This window comes from Schistocerca serialis, chromosome 1, assembly GCF_023864345.2.
Source record: "Schistocerca serialis cubense isolate TAMUIC-IGC-003099 chromosome 1, iqSchSeri2.2, whole genome shotgun sequence".
Lineage (NCBI taxonomy): Eukaryota > Metazoa > Arthropoda > Insecta > Orthoptera > Acrididae > Schistocerca > Schistocerca serialis.
Genome location: NC_064638.1, coordinates 442,792,906 through 442,810,642, shown reverse-complemented (window position 1 = coordinate 442,810,642; position 17,737 = coordinate 442,792,906).

Sequence of the window (17,737 nt, the reverse complement as noted above, 5' to 3'; positions counted from 1 at the left end):
TGCAGCGGTCGAGGAGAGCATCCACGGTTAGGCCTGACCTAGTCTCCTCGGACTTCCACTTGTCTGAGCCTTTAAAGGATGCCGTTCCTGGAAGACATTTTGAGGACGGTGAGGAGGTGGTTCACACAGTGAAGCACTGGGCCTGCCATCAGGACAAGGATTGGTACCGACAGGACATACATACCATTGTTTCGCACTAGAGGGAGGCCTTGGAACTAAATGGGAATTACGTGGAAAAATAGGGTGTGTAGATAAAACGCCATTCTTTCCCGTGTGTAATTCACATTATGTTCAGTAAAGAAGTGTTGATGAAAAAGAACGTGGTGCACTACTTTTAGGGTAACTCTCATATATATATATATATATATATATATATATATATATATATATATATATATATATATGTGTGTGTGTGTGTGTGTGTACCGACAAAAGATCGTCCCGGAGCACAATACAGAGCTGCATCGCATTCACGTCACCACAGATGTTCAAAGTGGCCTCTTTGGGATGCAATGCACCCGTTCATTCACAAGTAATATCGTGGGTTGCCGCAATTTTTCGCACGTTCCAGCCTTTCTCCAAATAGCGTCGCAGACGTCGTGAGCACGTTGTTGGAGGATGTGCACATCAGAAACTGGTTCAGCAGACACAAGCTTTTCAGATGACTCCAGAAGTAAAAATCCGGTGAAGGTATTGCTGAGGTGTCCATGAACTTCAGCGTGGAATTGGCGTGATACTCCGTCATGCAGAAACCATATAACATGTTCTTGTGCCAAAAGCACATTCTGACGCAACCAAGTCATAGTATTTTGCAGGAAGTGTAGGTACGTTCCTCGGTCAAGGCGTTGTGTAATAATAACCAGTCCAAATAGGTGATCGCCAAGAGTCCCTGCCCATGCAGTGATGCTGAACCGATGATGATGAGACGCCTCAACTATTCCCCAAAGGTTGTTGTAGCACACATTCTGCTGCTTACAGGACTCTTCGTCAATCAGACAACCTGAAACACACAAAGAACACACGGTCAGATGAAGTTTCATTCGTCAGCGCCACATACCGTGGCAACGGTGCATTTTCCGACACATGTTCATAGGAAGTTTCCATTCCGTTTCCAGTCATGAATCCGTTCCTGCAGTTGGTCAGTTTTATTGATGTTCACCCTGTACATACAGCGTGTTTAAAAAGCCCGGAAACATTTTAAAACTTTTATTGTAGCCGAATGAACCGTATCACAATATAACAATTACACAATTTGAAAGAAAAAACTAGTAACGTTTTTCTTTCTCTTTGCAAGTGCGAGGTGTTGTTTCATGTATGGTCGCTAGGTGGTTTCATAATCAAGATGAGGCTTTCGGGATCACAGAAGGCTTCATGTGTGCTAGAATTTGACGAAACAAAGAGTGCAAGTGATGTCCAACGAAAATTTAGGACGAAGTACGGAAAGCAGCACCGACCAAAAAGACGTCTACAGTAGGCATTTAAAGTTCGTTGACAAAGTGTTTGTGTGACAACACGAGAAGTGGTTGAGCAGGTGTGAATGCAAATGACTATAACCGGGTGAGAGAAGCTTTCACAGTCTGTCAAAATCTGTATGATGAGTTTCACCTGACTTAGAAATGTCAACAATGACTGTGTAACGTGTTCTGCGTAAAGAGTTAATCTCAAAACTATAGACACTACAATTAGTGCAAAAGTTTTATCCTAAAGACAAAGTTCAGCAATTCGAATTTTGCTGTGCATTGCAGGTCGATGATGATGGTTTTGTGAATTCGAAAATTTTTTCGGAAAAGGCAACATGCCATGTAAATGGAAAGGTAAACAGGCTCAACAGTAGGATTTAAAACAGAATAACCGTGAAATACTGTAGAATGGGAGCGAGATTGTCCGAAGGTCATTGTTCTTTGTCCCATGTATCGCAACAAACTTTATCAGTCTCTCTTCTTTTAAGAACAAACTGTTGTTGGTGGGTCCTTCCTAGAGATGTTCCAGAACATACTTGCAAACAGAATCAGATAACTTTGTCCATCAGTTATATGGTGCACTTCCACATTTTCACCGTGATGTTAAGGCATAGGCCTGCCGGAGTGGCCGAGCGGTTCTAGGCGCTACAGTCTGGAACCGCGCGACCGCTACGGTCGCAGGTTCGAATCCTGCCTCGGGCATGGATGTGTGTGATGTCCTTAGGTTAGTTAGGTTTAAGTAGTTCTAAGTTCTAGGGGACTGATGACCTTAGAAGTTAAGTCCCATAGTGCTCAGAGCCATTTTGTTAAGGCATATCTGAACACAGTGCTGCCCAATTATTGGATTGCTTGTGGTGGAGCAAATTACCATTGTCTCTTACAACGGCCTCCGAGGTCCTCGGATATGACCACATGTGATTTCTTTTTATGGAATTATGGAAAGGACCTTGTTTATGTCCCTCCTCTTTCAGATGATGGTGTGGAATTGGAAAGGAGAACTGAACAAGTAACAGCCACAGTCTCGGAACACATGCTGGCCCATGTGTGACTAGAGTTCGATTATAGGGTCGATGTCCATACGATCACACATAATTCCCACATGGAATGTATGTGCAGCGAATTATGTTGAAGAAAAAAAAACGTGTAATGTGTACTCTTTCGAATTATGTATATTGCTCCTTTTCAATGCTACCCGTTCGGCTACAATAGTTTTTAAAGTGTGCATATATATATATGAAGAAAGTTTTCAATTCTTGCAACCTGCGGGGCACCACTTATTTAGGACATTTTTACCATTTCGCCCTCATATAAAGTGTAATTCTTAAGTCTCGTTCCATGATGATTTTCGTGACTTTCAGGTCATTTGGAAGCAAATTCATTCAGACCTGGACTACTAAAAGTAGTGCTGCAAAGTACAGATTGGTATCAAATGCAGTGTAAACATCACACAGTATTTGTTATTGATAATTGCGCACTGCATCAGAATATGTTGTCAGCTGAACATCTGAATTACTGAAGAGTCATGTGCTGCTAACTTACCTACGAAATTTTCAGTCACAATTATTACACAGTCAGTCATAAGGGTCTATACAGTGAACCACGAACACTTCAAAACGACACCCTTCATCACTGAAAAGCGGTTCACAGTTTGCTTTCATTACTTCGCTTGTAGTAATGAAGCCAAATAATATACATACACATTCCAGAACCCACCATATGGTGTATCGCTCAGGATACCTTCCAGCACTAGCTGGCGTCTCCAGACACGTCTTCGCTGGTCATCGAAGCTCAGCTCGAAGAGAGACCCATCCCTTCTTCTCCAGTCAGTAAGTTTCGAGGACGAAGACATGCCTGGAAACATCCCGGTCAGTGGTGGGACACCAACTTGACTCTCGGCCGCCATACTGCCCGACAACCAGCAGTGATAGTCTCGGGTAACATTTCTTTCCATACCAGGACCCCTTTGTTTGGCATCTGCAGCACCCTTACTGCACAGCGGTACGACGACGATATTCTACGCCCAGTTTTGTTGCCCTTTATGCGTAGCCATCGTGGGGTTATATTTCAGCAAGATAACACCCTCCCGCACACTGCGAGACTTTCTACTACTTGTTTTCTTGCTTGCCGAATCCTATCTTGGCCAGCAAGGTCACCGGATCTCTCCACAACTGAGAACGTTTGGTACCCACTTGTGTTGTGATACTGAAATGGGCACGCCGAAGCTACATCGTCCCGGTATTTTATGAGACGTTTGCCCGCTCGCGCTGCATTTTCGTAACTATGTTCACTTACGTGCAGTATTTTACAATTGTATTTCATGTGAGCAATGCTATTTCCTTGTTAAAATTCTGTTTCCGTTGGAATCTATCTAATTTCTCTTGCGTCATCTGAGTAGACAAGTCGTTTGTCATTATTCATTCGTTCAATTAATTTTATAGGCATTTGTGTGCATATGGTGTTATTTTTCTCTTTTGAAATGCTTTCATTACTTCGCTTGTAGTAATGAAGCCAAATAATATACATACACATTCCAGAACCCACCATATGGTGTATCGCTCAGGATACCTTCCAGCACTAGCTGGCGTCTCCAGACACGTCTTCGCTGGTCATCGAAGCTCAGCTCGAAGAGAGACCCATCCCTTCTTCTCCAGTCAGTAAGTTTCGAGGACAAAGATATGCCTGGAAACATCCCGGTCATTGGCCCATTGAAGGACATTCGTATGTGTTATCCATAGGATTTGTATCCATCTTCTCGACAATACAACAGCTCATATTTCATACAACTAGGGTAGCCTGGGAATTTATTTACACTTCACCTAAAGTAATCACGAGGGAATGTTGAGAAATAGCGCCTCCGATTTTTTTATTTTGTTCTCAATATCGGTGTGAGGTATTACATGTCAGGCATGTAAGCCGGTCGACTTTCTCGCTTCATTGGCGCAAGCTGCAAGCCTCTGCCACGAGTGGGCTCAGAATGGTAGCGCGTAACGTAGCGATGTGTAACGTAACTATGTCTGTGCATGAGTAACAGCGGGTTGTAACCGAGTTTATAACTGGAGATGAGTTCGTCTACGAGCTGTGGACCCTCTCCTGCAGCATTACAATGGCTGACGGCTCAAGAGCGCTGCATCTGCAACAATGTGACACCTTGGGTTCGATGTCATCGATTAGTCTGCACAGAGTCCCGCCTTGACCCCATCCTATTTTCATCTGTTTAAAGAACATAAAGAACACATTCGGAGACTTCATTTTGATAGTGATGAAGCGATGCAAGCAGAGGTGACGTTGTGCCTCCGTCAAGAATGTCAAACATTCCACAGAGTCGGTATCATCAATCTGGTCTCTCATTGGGAGAAATGTGTTAATCGCTGGGCGAGTATGTTGATAAAGAAATATGTAGACGTGAAGAATAAGGATGTGGAATGTTACTTAAAAAGCTTTCACAGATTTCAAATTTCGGAGGCGCTAGTTTTCAGCACGCACTCATATTCAACAACTTGTAAAGATTATGGGTTCACTTTATATTGTTCTAGTGTATGTTAATTTCTCTTTGATTATTACGCTGTGCTGTGAGAAAATTGATTCACCACAACATATCCGTTGAGAGTAGTCGGATGGTGCTATTGTTCACTTGCGGGAAAGATTTCAATCAGGGGTGTACCAGGAGAAATGGTCGAAAATTCAGGTACGTGGCGGCAAAAAAGTACAGTAAACTTGGACTCTAATATGAGTACCTTAAGAGTTATGAACACTTCTTCATCTTCGATACTGTGAAAGAAGTATCTTCTACGGCAAGCTCTTTGCTTTCCATATTTTAGTAGTGGGTAATGTCGGCCGAAACAAGAAGAAACTGTCTGGTAAACATGGGCTCCAAAATGTATACCTTAAGTGCAATGAATAGGGTTCAGTGAAAGAATGTGTTTCACAGTAGTGGAGATGAAGTCTGGTATAGAGTTTGGAACCCGTGTTTATTGTTTTCTTCTTCTTTCGGTCTATACTACAACGTCAGAAAGTCGGGAAAGTCGTGTGTGCACTTTCGAGCCCACTTTACTAGACATTTTTCTTCGAATGATCGTTCGTATCATGTCCCTGAATACTGACTTTTCCTCATGGGACACCCTATGGAAAATGGAATGTTACAAAGCATTAAAGCCGGCCGCTGTGACCGAGCGGTTCTAGGCGCTTAGGTTAGTTAGGTTTAGGTAGTTCTACGTTCTAGGGGACTGATGACCACAGTAGTTAAGTCCCATAGTGCTCAGAGTCATTTGAACCAAAGCATTAAAACCGGTATCATAATGTGTTGGGTACTCAAAAGTCAAAGAGTGTATGCGGTGACCGCTTTCAGTGTCAGCAGACAGCCTGGGCAGGGATGCCTGGAGCAATCTGAGGCAGAATCCGTCCACTCCTGGCTCGGCTGCACCGCGAGGCAGAGGGAGGGCGAGACCATAAATTGGCGGACGTGCGCGCGTTGTCAGAGGGCAGGGAAGACAAAGCGGGCCTCCGGGCGGCCGCGGTGCAGCAGGCGGACAGCGCGGTGTAATCGGAGCGGCCGCAGCCACAGCAGCGGCAGCCGTCGTCCATCGCTGCCCCCCTCCCCCAGTCCGCCCCCCTCCCCAACCCTTCTCCAGGCATGATTCACTGTGCAGGTCGCCGAGGAATTCATTACGGCGCCGCGTTTCATCGCCTCGGCACACAACAGCCGCACGTGCCGTAAACACGCGCGCACTACATCACCTGCAACTGCTGCCCGTTTTCTGGTGCTTGTAAGCATGTGTTGGTCACCAGGGTTTTTACAAACGACCACTACGTGGCGCTATTGATGACCGACGTCACTATTGTTTACTAATCGGAAGACAAAGTGCCTCTCAGATTTAAAATCCACTAGTGCACCAGATATATGGACCATATACACTGTGAAACGTCCCCTTTAGAAAAATTTATACATGAGACTGTGCTTAAACTGACACACAATATTTTTAGCGCAACGCAATCTGACTTTCAAAAATCCCTACAAAAGAATGGCCCTGACTAACATTAAACTATACCTTTCACATATCACTAAATCACTTACCTCACAATAATCTTCGTTTCTCCCACTACTGCAATACAGCAAGCGCCACTACTGCCAGCTAAATAAAAGATTCAAACTATGGAAGGCACTAACTACTGATAGGGATAGTTAGCAAATGAAAGATATTAATAGAGAACAAACAATGTATTTACCTTGATATCATCATATATAAATATAGCAGTTCATGACAAATTACAAAACTTCGCCATCTCTCTCCCCACATCCACCACTGCTGGCGGCTCACCTCCAACTGCGCAACGCTACGCGCTGTTCACAGCCAGCTGCCTAACACTACAATGGCGAGTATTACAACAATGCAAAGCTGCCACGGACTGCACACAGCACAGCCAGTGATTTTCATACAGAGGTGGCGTTACCAATAAAAAAGCTAAACAGCCTACTTACATAAAGAAAACATAAACAGCCTACTTACATAGCCCCCATGCTCCCCACGAAAAATTTTACAAATTTTTTTGGGCAGTGCCCAATAATGATTTGATAAAATTTTTCATAATTACAATAACAAAGATATCAAATGCACACACTTATTGATACAATGTTGGTCAAAAGCTAAAATTTTCTCACAGTCTACAAAGACAGTCCTGATCGTACATAACAGTAGAATAACAGTGTTTTTCTCAAAGTCTGAGCAGTAAAAGAAAATGCACACAGAAGTAGTGGATTTCCATTCAGTCTTGAAGAAGTAGCGTTGTCCTTCCAACGGAAAGACAGTGCTGACTCTTGACATGCTGACAGATAATGGGCCACAACAGAGCAAACCCACAGCAGAGTCAGTCGTAGTTTGGAAGAATATTGGTAAGTAGGTCACCACAGAGCAGACCCACTGTAGTCCTGGTAGAGAGTATGGTATTGGTGGGCCACCAGAGGTGCAGACCCACTGCAGTCCTTGTAGAAATAATGGCGTTGGTAGGTCATCATAGATGCAGACCCACTGTAGTCCTTGTATAGACGGCCAGCAGCCATCCGTTGCGACTGTGCAGGTGCACAATCACCATCGAAGATTCTTGCAGAGAATATAGCAAGTCCATAAACCACCACTTGTGCACTCAGAAAGTTTTTCTTTTAATTGTCCTTAGAACCAGCAATGCTGTTATCCAGTCCCTTGCTGAATTACCAACACACGTGCAAACACTATCAGTCCCTACTTCTCACATATTGTCCATATACTATGACCAACAGAAACGTGTGCAGTGAAATGGAACTTACAAGTTAATAATATCATGAACTGGTGACAATTACAATTTTATAACAGAAGAATACAATAACAAAGGTACAAAATACATCATTAAAGAACATAACAATACAGATAACATTTGTAGTAAAACAGGCGTTACAGAAGAATAGAAATAGACATATACGTCAGTGTTACAGGAATTATGACATGAGTACATACATAAAAGATCACAATAACTTTTGAAACATCAACTTCACACATTAGCATTAACACAAAACAGAGTAAATAATGTCTAAACATCTTTACAAAGTAAATAACATATTATTAATGCCAATTATATTCGAGGATAACAGTATTCCTCATCATAGTGAATGTAGCTTAATATTAAAAGAAGAAAAAATTCTATGAAACTACACAGAGACAGGAAGAAAACAAATACACAAGGGTACACACACACACATAGTGGGATAACACGAATAGGAAAGGACAGGGTTCGTTTTCAGTGTAACATTTGGTACTGCAGTCCAACCCAAAACTTCATACATCTTTCCTCTTATTTCATCCTTTGTTTCCACCAAAAAAATTCTAACTAAGCATGCTTTCTGTGTTTATATGTTCACACATTTCTTACCTCATTTTTATTTTCCATTATCTTACCTCATCATTTATTTCCAAGAAAATCCTACCTAAAATACTTTTTTTTTGGCCAAACCATTTTCTTATAGCGTCTAAATGCATTTCTTCCAATTCATCATAGTTAGTTTCTTATATAGTCTACCCCTCTTAAGCTAACTTAAATCTACTGAGCTCAGATGCTAAACTAAGGGACGAGGCAATGCAGCAGCACGTAAAACAATTATTATAAACAGCAATGAAAAAATGGAAAATTGCAAAGCAAGCTACAGTATAAATTAGCAAAAGTCAAATTCAATAACACTATGCCTGGCAAACAGCAGCAACTTATACCTAAACATGACATAGCGCAAGCAGAAAAAATATTACACTAAAATGGCCATGTCTAATACCTATGTCACATCTTAACATTAGAGTGATGCATCACAATTTATTCTACAAAAGAAATTACCAAGTACTTGAAAAGAAAATTATGAATGCAGTTCCTGTGAAGGTAAATGTCGCTTTGTGCTCCCTCATTTTTTTGAAAAAAATTATTATATACTCGATCTGTAGACAGAAAATATTTATATTAGTACATCTATAAAATTTTATTTTAACCAATGCTGCAGTGCAGCTAGAAACTTGATATTAAACAAAATGTGTAAATAAATACATAAAGCAAGCCATATGGCATTTTTCTTAACTAGCAAGGCAATAGCTGTGAAATGTTTCTCATCGTTTCATTAGGCATTTCAGTAAATATCATAAATTACGAGCTCCACAGTATGCTTTCAACAAGGAGATGTCAGTAGCGCGGACAATGGCCTCCCCTTTCTTTTTTTTTTCTACCTGTGCTTCTGACGAGGCACTCACACTAATGGCTTGTTCTCCAGGCGTCTGACACACCTGGGTGCCCACGACGCATTATGTGCAGGTGGTCACTTAACTTTCGTACGGAAATATTTACGACAGCAGTTTCCGCTACAGTAACAGTCATATATATACAAAATTTCACAGGTCGAGAATTTACTTTGCAAATGTGTAGAAACAAAATCCTATGAATATAACAGTGTCCAAAAAAATTTTCTGTGGCATTGTGATACATTCACACATGATTCACACATGTACACACATTTCATAATTCTAAAGTACGATTCTTGGTTTCCAACATCCTTTTCCATAAGTCAGAGTCCCTAATCACTATTCATTACTCCTTACCTTATTACACATATTTATATTCGTCGACACGTCAACCTTGAGACGACACTTCAATATTTCATCATAATAAATACATAGCATAACCAAATTCCTTATATAGCACCAGCTTAGTAATCATAAACATACCTCAGCAGCATAATACACATCGTCGTCGTAAAAAATATCATAACACCTCAGTCAAATCTCAAAATCGTCATAGCTTCCTCCAATAATTAAAAAAATTCTCTGCTCATGTCAAAAGTGTCATCTGCCTCAAACGTACTTTAAAAATCATGATCTCATACCAAATACATCATTCAAAGCTCTCATAGTATCACAATGGTTCCGAAAAATACGAACAGTTTACAAAGTACAGACAAAATACAGTTTCATAAGTGTGAAGTTATCCAACTGTGTAATTGCGTAAACATGTGTCACTGACATAGTAAAAAGAATGTTTGTTTCTCTGTCAAATAATCAGATAGCTGTGTAATTGTGTGTTAGAGAAATATGGTACCGATGTGTAAAGTTGTATAAGCAAATACCATATTAGCTAGGGCTCCTTGTGCTTGCCAAACAAATGGTACACAAAGCAAGCGTGTACCCCCCTGAGGATTAATGTAATTGTACCCTCAGGTGTTACAGATTACAGCAATGGAATGAAATGTATCATGGAAAAACTTCGTATCATTGTACTTCAAATATCTTAAAAAATAAATTTTTAAAGTACAAAATTAATCACTCAAATGCGTGTCCTGTAGCCCTAAATGTGCGTCTCGTTGCAACATAATCTCTGTGGAAGTGTCGTAGTTATCGTCCTCCGAAAGCTAAGTTCTGCAGAAGTCAATGTACTTACCTCATAATACACAAAAGTGAAATGCTTTGCGTATAAATGTCTTAGTTATTACGCTTATTGTTGTGATGAAGAAAGTACTGTACAGTAACGTATTGTTATGCCACGAAAAAGGCTGTCTCATTGTTGCTATACCACAAAAGTTACTACTAAAACATGTTTTTCTTTCCAGAAGAATTCAGAAAACTGTGCAGATATAAAACAGATACACCGCAAAAGCAACATTGTAAATTGTCACTCATTAGTAGCGTCGTGATAAAAATCGTGTAGCTGTCACATAAACTAACCTCTGTGTCATCTGGTATCTCTCAGAAAGCACTTTAAATTCAGAATGTATTTTCAAATAAACCAAAATGTTGCATTAAAATCTCATTAGCAGTACTGGTAAATGTTCTAAGTATGTGAGCCTTATAGTCGTTACGTAATCGTGCAACAAACAAGCAAGAATGTACACACACAATAACACTGTGACGTCTGTTCACTATAACAATGCATTCGTCATTTCTGTTTAAATAAGTTCTCTTGGCTCTTGACTGGATATTTCACTTCAAACATTGTTACATGTTAACAGATTCTAAATCTGACAAAGCATATTAGTAATGTGAAGCGAAAAATTTTATGACAAAGACTAAGTTAAAAAGCAGATTATCTTTCAATAAACGGTTTTACATGTGAAATGTGGTGTAAACCTTTACTCTTCCTAGTACGCAGAGTTTCAACTTCAACGCAATTATCATGTGGTATACGTCGGATTCTGTAAGGTCCATTGTAAACTAGAAAGAATTTGTGACTCAAGTGTTTCTTCTTATGTGACAATGAATGAGCTTTAATGAGAACTTTCTGACCAATATACAATTTCTTTGCATTTGATTTACCGTGTAGTTTTCTCCTTTTGTCTCCCGCAGATTTTATATTTTTAAGAGCCAAATCAATTATGTCTTTGTGTCGAAGTTTACGTGTATTCGGGAAAGGTACAAGCTCTCTGATTCTGTTCGGTGGTTCTTCATTCTTCAGTACAAGAGTAGGTGGTAAAGCAGTGGAATCATGAGGCATTTCATTCAGCACGTTTTGAAATAAGTGTAAATATCTGTCCCAATGCTGATGCTTTCTGTGACAATAAAGTCTGCAAAGCTTATTGATTTCTTTCATAATCCGTTCAGACGGGTTACAATGTGGTGAGTACAATGAAATAAAAACAGGTTTGATTTTATGGTTGCGAAGCATGCGTGACCAAACAGCAGATCTGAATTGCGGTCCGTTATCTGAAATGACTTTACTAACGTGTCCAACTTCACGTAAGAAATTTTTAACAAAGGCGTTGGATACAGACCGTCCAGTGGCTTTACGTAACGGAGTGAAAGAAACAAATTTTGAAGTAAGTTCAACAGCGACTAGAACGTACGAAAATCCATTGGATGTTCTGACAAGCGGTCCCAAGAGATCAACAGCAGCAAATTCTTTTAATTTAGCAGGAATAATAGGAAACAACGGAGCACGATGTGAGACAGTAGATGGTTTCGCCTTTTGACAAAGTTTACAAATAGACAAGACTCTTCGAATTCGCTTTTCCATATTGTTAAAATAACAAGTCGTTCGAAGAATATGATAACATTTTCGTGGGCCAAAATGTGCGTAGCTGAAATGAATGTACCAAATGAGCTTATTAACAAAATCGTCTGGAATGCAAAGTACCCATGGCTTGTCATCAACAGTGCAGCGTTTGAAGAGTATGTTGTTTCTAACCAGGTAATAATGCCGAATCTGTGTGTGTGTCTTTTCATGCCATTTGCTCTTGATGTCTTTCCAAATCGGATCTTTATCTTGTTCATGAGCAATGTCCTTTAAAGATGTGGTGATGAAGTTTTCAAAGGCGACTTTCTGAATGTAAAGAATACTGAAATTTTTCTCGAGGTTGCCTTCTGTGGTACTTTTCTCAAGCCCAGCCGGTGCGCGTGACAGTGCGTCCGCAACAATGTTCTCCTTGCCGGGAATGTAGACTATTGTGAAGCGGAATTCTTGCAGAAACAATGCCCAACGTTTTAACCTGTCATGATTTAATTTTGAAGACATAAGAAATTGTAATGCACGATGATCACTGTATACTTTTACGTGCTTACCAGAAAGAAAGAAACGGAATTTGTTAAATGCCCAAACGATAGCTAAAGCTTCTAATTCAGTAACGGAATAATTTTTTTCAGATTTTGTTAGCACTCGGCTAGCAAAAGCAATGGTTTTCTGAACGGTAGTGTCATTTTCTATGGCTTCTTGAAATAAATGGGCACCAAGACCGACTTTAGAAGAATCCGTGCTAAGGCAGAAATCTTGTGACAGATCTGGATGTGCTAGTATTGGCGCGTTAAGTAGCGATTCTTTCAAAGAATTGAATTCCAACTGTGCTTGTTCGTCCCAGTTCCAAATAGTATTTTTTCCAGTGAGAGAACAAAGTTTTGGTGTAACTAGAATTTGCATATTCAGAAAACGACGGTAAAAATTTACGAGACCTAGAAAACTGCGGACTTGTCTTTTTGTGGATGGAACTGGAATGGCTCTGATTGCTTCTAACTTTTCAGGATCCGGCTGAATGCCTTCAGAAGAAATAATATGTCCCAAAAACCTCACCTTTGACCTACCGAATTCAGACTTTTCCAAGTTAACTGTAATTCCAGATTCTGCAAAAATACATAACAGACTGTTGAGGATGCGATTATGTTGTTCCCATGAAGCTTCCGCTATTAGAATATCGTCCACATATAAGGTGATGTGACGTTTTAAGAACTCAGGTAATATGGAATTTAGCCCGCGAATAAATGCTGCTGAAGAAATGTTCAAACCAAAGGGAAGTTTCCGAAACTGATAACAAACGCCGAAACAAAGGAAAGCTGTGTATTTTCTGCATTCTGGATGAAGTTCGATCTGATAAAAGCTGGATCTGAGATCAATGGAAGACAACACTTTTACACCATTAAAATTTTGAAGAAGTTCTTCCATCGTCTGCGGCCTGTCTGTTTCAGGAATAATGATAGTATTGATTTGTCTCGAATCTAAGACAAGTCTGATCGATCCATTTTTCTTTTCAACAACATGTAATGGATTGTTGTATGAGCTTACTGCAGGCTCAATAATGCCCTCGTCAAGCATAGATTGTATTTCTGTTCTAACACGGTCCCTATAATGCGCCGGAATTACGTATGGTCTAACACAAAATTTAGTATGCTCACGAACACGAAATTGGTATTGAAATCCCTTGATTGTTCCTGTTTTGTGAGTAAAAACTGTGGAATGTGCTTGTAAAATTTCAAAAAGGTCCTGCCTATCAGTGTCATTACAATTCTCAATTGCTTGAATTTTATCCTGAATTAACTTATTAATGTCAAATGCGCCGTCGATATCATCCCTGTCAGTACTTGCAGAGTGATTGTTAGTGTCTAGTTCCGTAGAAAAGTCCGAACTGTTGTCTAACAGAAGGTAAAGCCGATTAATTTCCTCGTCATGGTTTGAGAGCCAGTCTTCAAATTTCAAAGCTATTGACTTACCTTCTTTCTCTAAACCTATTTCAGCATCGTGAAAGTTTAAGATTGCTTTGTATTCATTCAAAAAGTCTACTCCCAATATAATTTCCGTCGACAATAATGGAACAATGAGAAAGTTCATAGAGAAGCTGTGGCTTTGACAAAAGAATTCTAAATTGGTTTGTTGGCGTACATCTACACTTTTTCCAAAGATTGCACCTTGTAATTTAATCTTACGTAACGGAAGTGTGGGGCAATCGTTCGATTTGTTGCATTTGCTAAAGGCTGTTTCACTGATTACTGAAATGGGACTGCCAGAGTCAAGTACTGCCTTAAATTTTACGTCATTTACTGTAATGTGAATCACAGGATATGCAATGTTGTTATGTTTTACGTCGTGTTCTTGGAGTAAGATGTCCCTAATGTCTTCCATTTTTACGTAATTACTAGCTACGGCAGCTGCGTCGTTAGTTTCATACGTGCGTTTTGTGGCTGCCTGCGGTATGAGTCATTGCCTATTGTCTCTTTGTTGGCGCGCGTCGTTATTGGGATTTGGAGACCTAACTTCTACGAATTCACCGTGACGAGAGGGCCCTGCCCTGTTTAAATCCCGCCAGTTCTGATGCAATTCAGGTCTGTCGTTACGATCATATCGTCTGTCGTCATGTCGGTAGATGCCATAGTTTCTTTCTTGTCGGTCACGTGGTGGAGAATTTCTCCCTGAATCGAAACTGCGCGCTGGACCGTTGCGTCTAAAGTTATTCTGTCTCCCCTGATAATATTTATTTTGGTTCCCATATTGTCTGTTTCTCTGATTGTCTCTGTGATAGTCATTACCACGGAGAGGTGATCTTTCCCTGTAGTTATTACTGCTCTGCCAACGGTTGTCATACGGGTGGTGTCTATTTTGGTCACGATTTGTGTTGTGAGAATAGCCTTGTCGTGTCCAGTTATTACTTCTTTCATCGCGGATTTGCGACGGATGTGACCTGTAATTGTTGTGTTCCTGGTTTCGCGTTCCGCGATTGTCAGTGTCAATTTCTAATTCTTGTAACAGTCCCTGAAAAGCTTCAATGTCGTCTTTGCAACGTCCTGCTAAAATAATATGTCGTAAATGTTTAGGCATTTTGATTAAGCAAATGCGGATGAGTTCTGAGGGGCTGTATGGGTTTGACAGGTATTGATTCTTGTGCAACATGTCTTCAAAATATTTCACAAGACTGGAAAATTCAGATTGTTCGAAGTGTTTCATCATTATGACGTTATGTTTTACACGGTCTTGTGTAGCTTGAGACCAATATGCTGAGAGGAAGGCATGGTAAAATTCTCCTTCACTGTGGCAATCGTGAATGACCGATCGCATTCTTACAGCTGGTTCATTCTCTAAATAGCCACACATGAATTCTAATCTGTGTTCTAACGACCAGTTGGGAGGAAAACAATGAGAGAATTGATGGAGCCATGCTTGTGGATGAATGTCGTTGCCAGAATTCTTAAATGTTTTGAATTTACGTGTAGTAATGAACAGCTTATAGTCAAAATCATCATGTCGGCAAGTCGCATGTCGGTCATTGTTACGTCGTTTCGGCGGTTCCATCTCAAAATTCGGCGTACCTTGCCAACTTCTTTCACAATTTCCGAAGTGCCCTGTGTTGTTATTTTGTGTCTGTTCCGTATTTGTATGTCCCTCTTCCCGTATTGGGGCGCGAGTGTCCTCTGAAATACGTAATTCTTGTATTACCTGTGTCAGCTGATCTTGTACTTCCCGGATTTCTCTTTTGTACTGTGTATTGATTTGATTTTGATTTTGTTTGAATTTTCTAATTTGTTCATACTCTTCAGTGTCCATGAAGGCTACAGGTGTTGTGTCATTCAGATCATCATCTACTTTTGTAGATAAGTTAGTGAATTGATCCGAAAGTTCGGCTACTTTATCCGATAGTGAAATCATTTCCTCTCTATGTTTTTCTGGACCAAGTTTCAGAGTGTCCATTTGTGTTGCAATCGTGTCTACTGTGACCTTTAAGTTTTCCTGAGTTTTTGCAAGTTGCATAACCGTATCGGTAGATGCAACTGAGTCAAATTTTGCTTGCAAGGTCTCATGATTTTCATGAACAATAGTTTGCAGTTCTTTTATGGCTGCTTCGTGATTCTGTAGTGCATTTTCATGACGCGAAAAAATAGGTTGGAAATGCTCACAAATTTGTGTTTTTACGTCATTACAGACTTTTTGACATTTCGATTCAATGTGATGTAACTCAGCAGTTAAATCCTCACGTGTTCGTTCAAGAGTTTGCTCCAATGAGTCTAACTTTTTAAGATTTTGTTCCATTGTGTCTAACTTTTCAAGCTTTTGTCCCATTTGTTGCATTAATTGTAATAATAATGCACTGGTGTCTGAAACATGTTCCTCAGTGCTTTTCGGCAGTGAATTTACACCGGAAACATTCACATTTTGACAAGCAGAAAATGTGTCTTGACTTATTTGAGAAAACGGTGAGGATCCAAAACCTGAATCTACAGTATTTGCGAGATCGTGTCGTGTCATTTCAGGTTCCTGAGGCGAGCTATTGCCGACCGATCGATCGATAATGCTTCCCTCTTCACTAATTGTTTCACTGTCCACGCCATTGTTTGACGCCCGCTCCATTTCCCTGTGCACAGTTACCAAATTACTACTTTGAACAGAAGTAAATTCATTACTCGGTGGCGCTAACACACTACTTTCATTTTCACTGTCATTTCTCAGTTTACTTTGGAGCCTAGTATTACGTTTTTCACACGCCATTATTGTCACAGTATTTCACACGACAACACAGAAAAACACAATTTGAAGAGCAAAAATAAGAGAACACATTAACATAACACTGAAAATAATATCTAGTTAATTACAGCTGCGAAATACTTGGTGCAAATCTATATGCATGCCACAACTGTTTTACTGTACAACAATGAAAGACTGCAACTACAAAGGAGATTTTCTCTACAATTACGCGCTAGCAATAAACAAAATCTACACTAATTACACAAACTACAAGAAAAAATCAGAAGATTCCAGTGAGGTATCCTAGGCTAAGGGTCGACATATGAAACGTCCCCTTTAGAAAAATTTATACATGAGACTGTGCTTAAACTGACACACAATATTTTTAGCGCAACGCAATCTGACTTTCAAAAATCCCTACAAAAGAATGGCCCTGACTAACATTAAACTATACCTTTCACATATCACTAAATCACTTACCTCACAATAATCTTCGTTTCTCCCACTACTGCAATACAGCAAGCGCCACTACTGCCAGCTAAATAAAAGATTCAAACTATGGAAGGCACTAACTACTGATAGGGATAGTTAGCAAATGAAAGGTATTAATAGAGAACAAACAATGTATTTACCTTGATATCATCATATATAAATATAGCAGTTCATGACAAATTACAAAACTTCGCCATCTCTCTCCCCACATCCACCACTGCTGGCGGCTCACCTCCAACTGCGCAACGCTACGCGCTGTTCACAGCCAGCTGCCTAACACTACAATGGCGAGTATTACAACAATGCAAAGCTGCCACGGACTGCACACAGCACAGCCAGTGATTTTCATACAGAGGTGGCGTTACCAATAAAAAAGCTAAACAGCCTACTTACATAAAGAAAACATAAACAGCCTACTTACAACTGAAGAGCAAAAGAAATTGGTACACATGCGTAATATCGTGTGGGGCCCCGCGATCTCGCGGAAGTGTCGCAACACGACGTGGCATGGACTAGACTAATGTCTGAAGGTGTGCTGGACGGAATTGACACCATGCATCCTGCTGGGCTTTCCATAAATC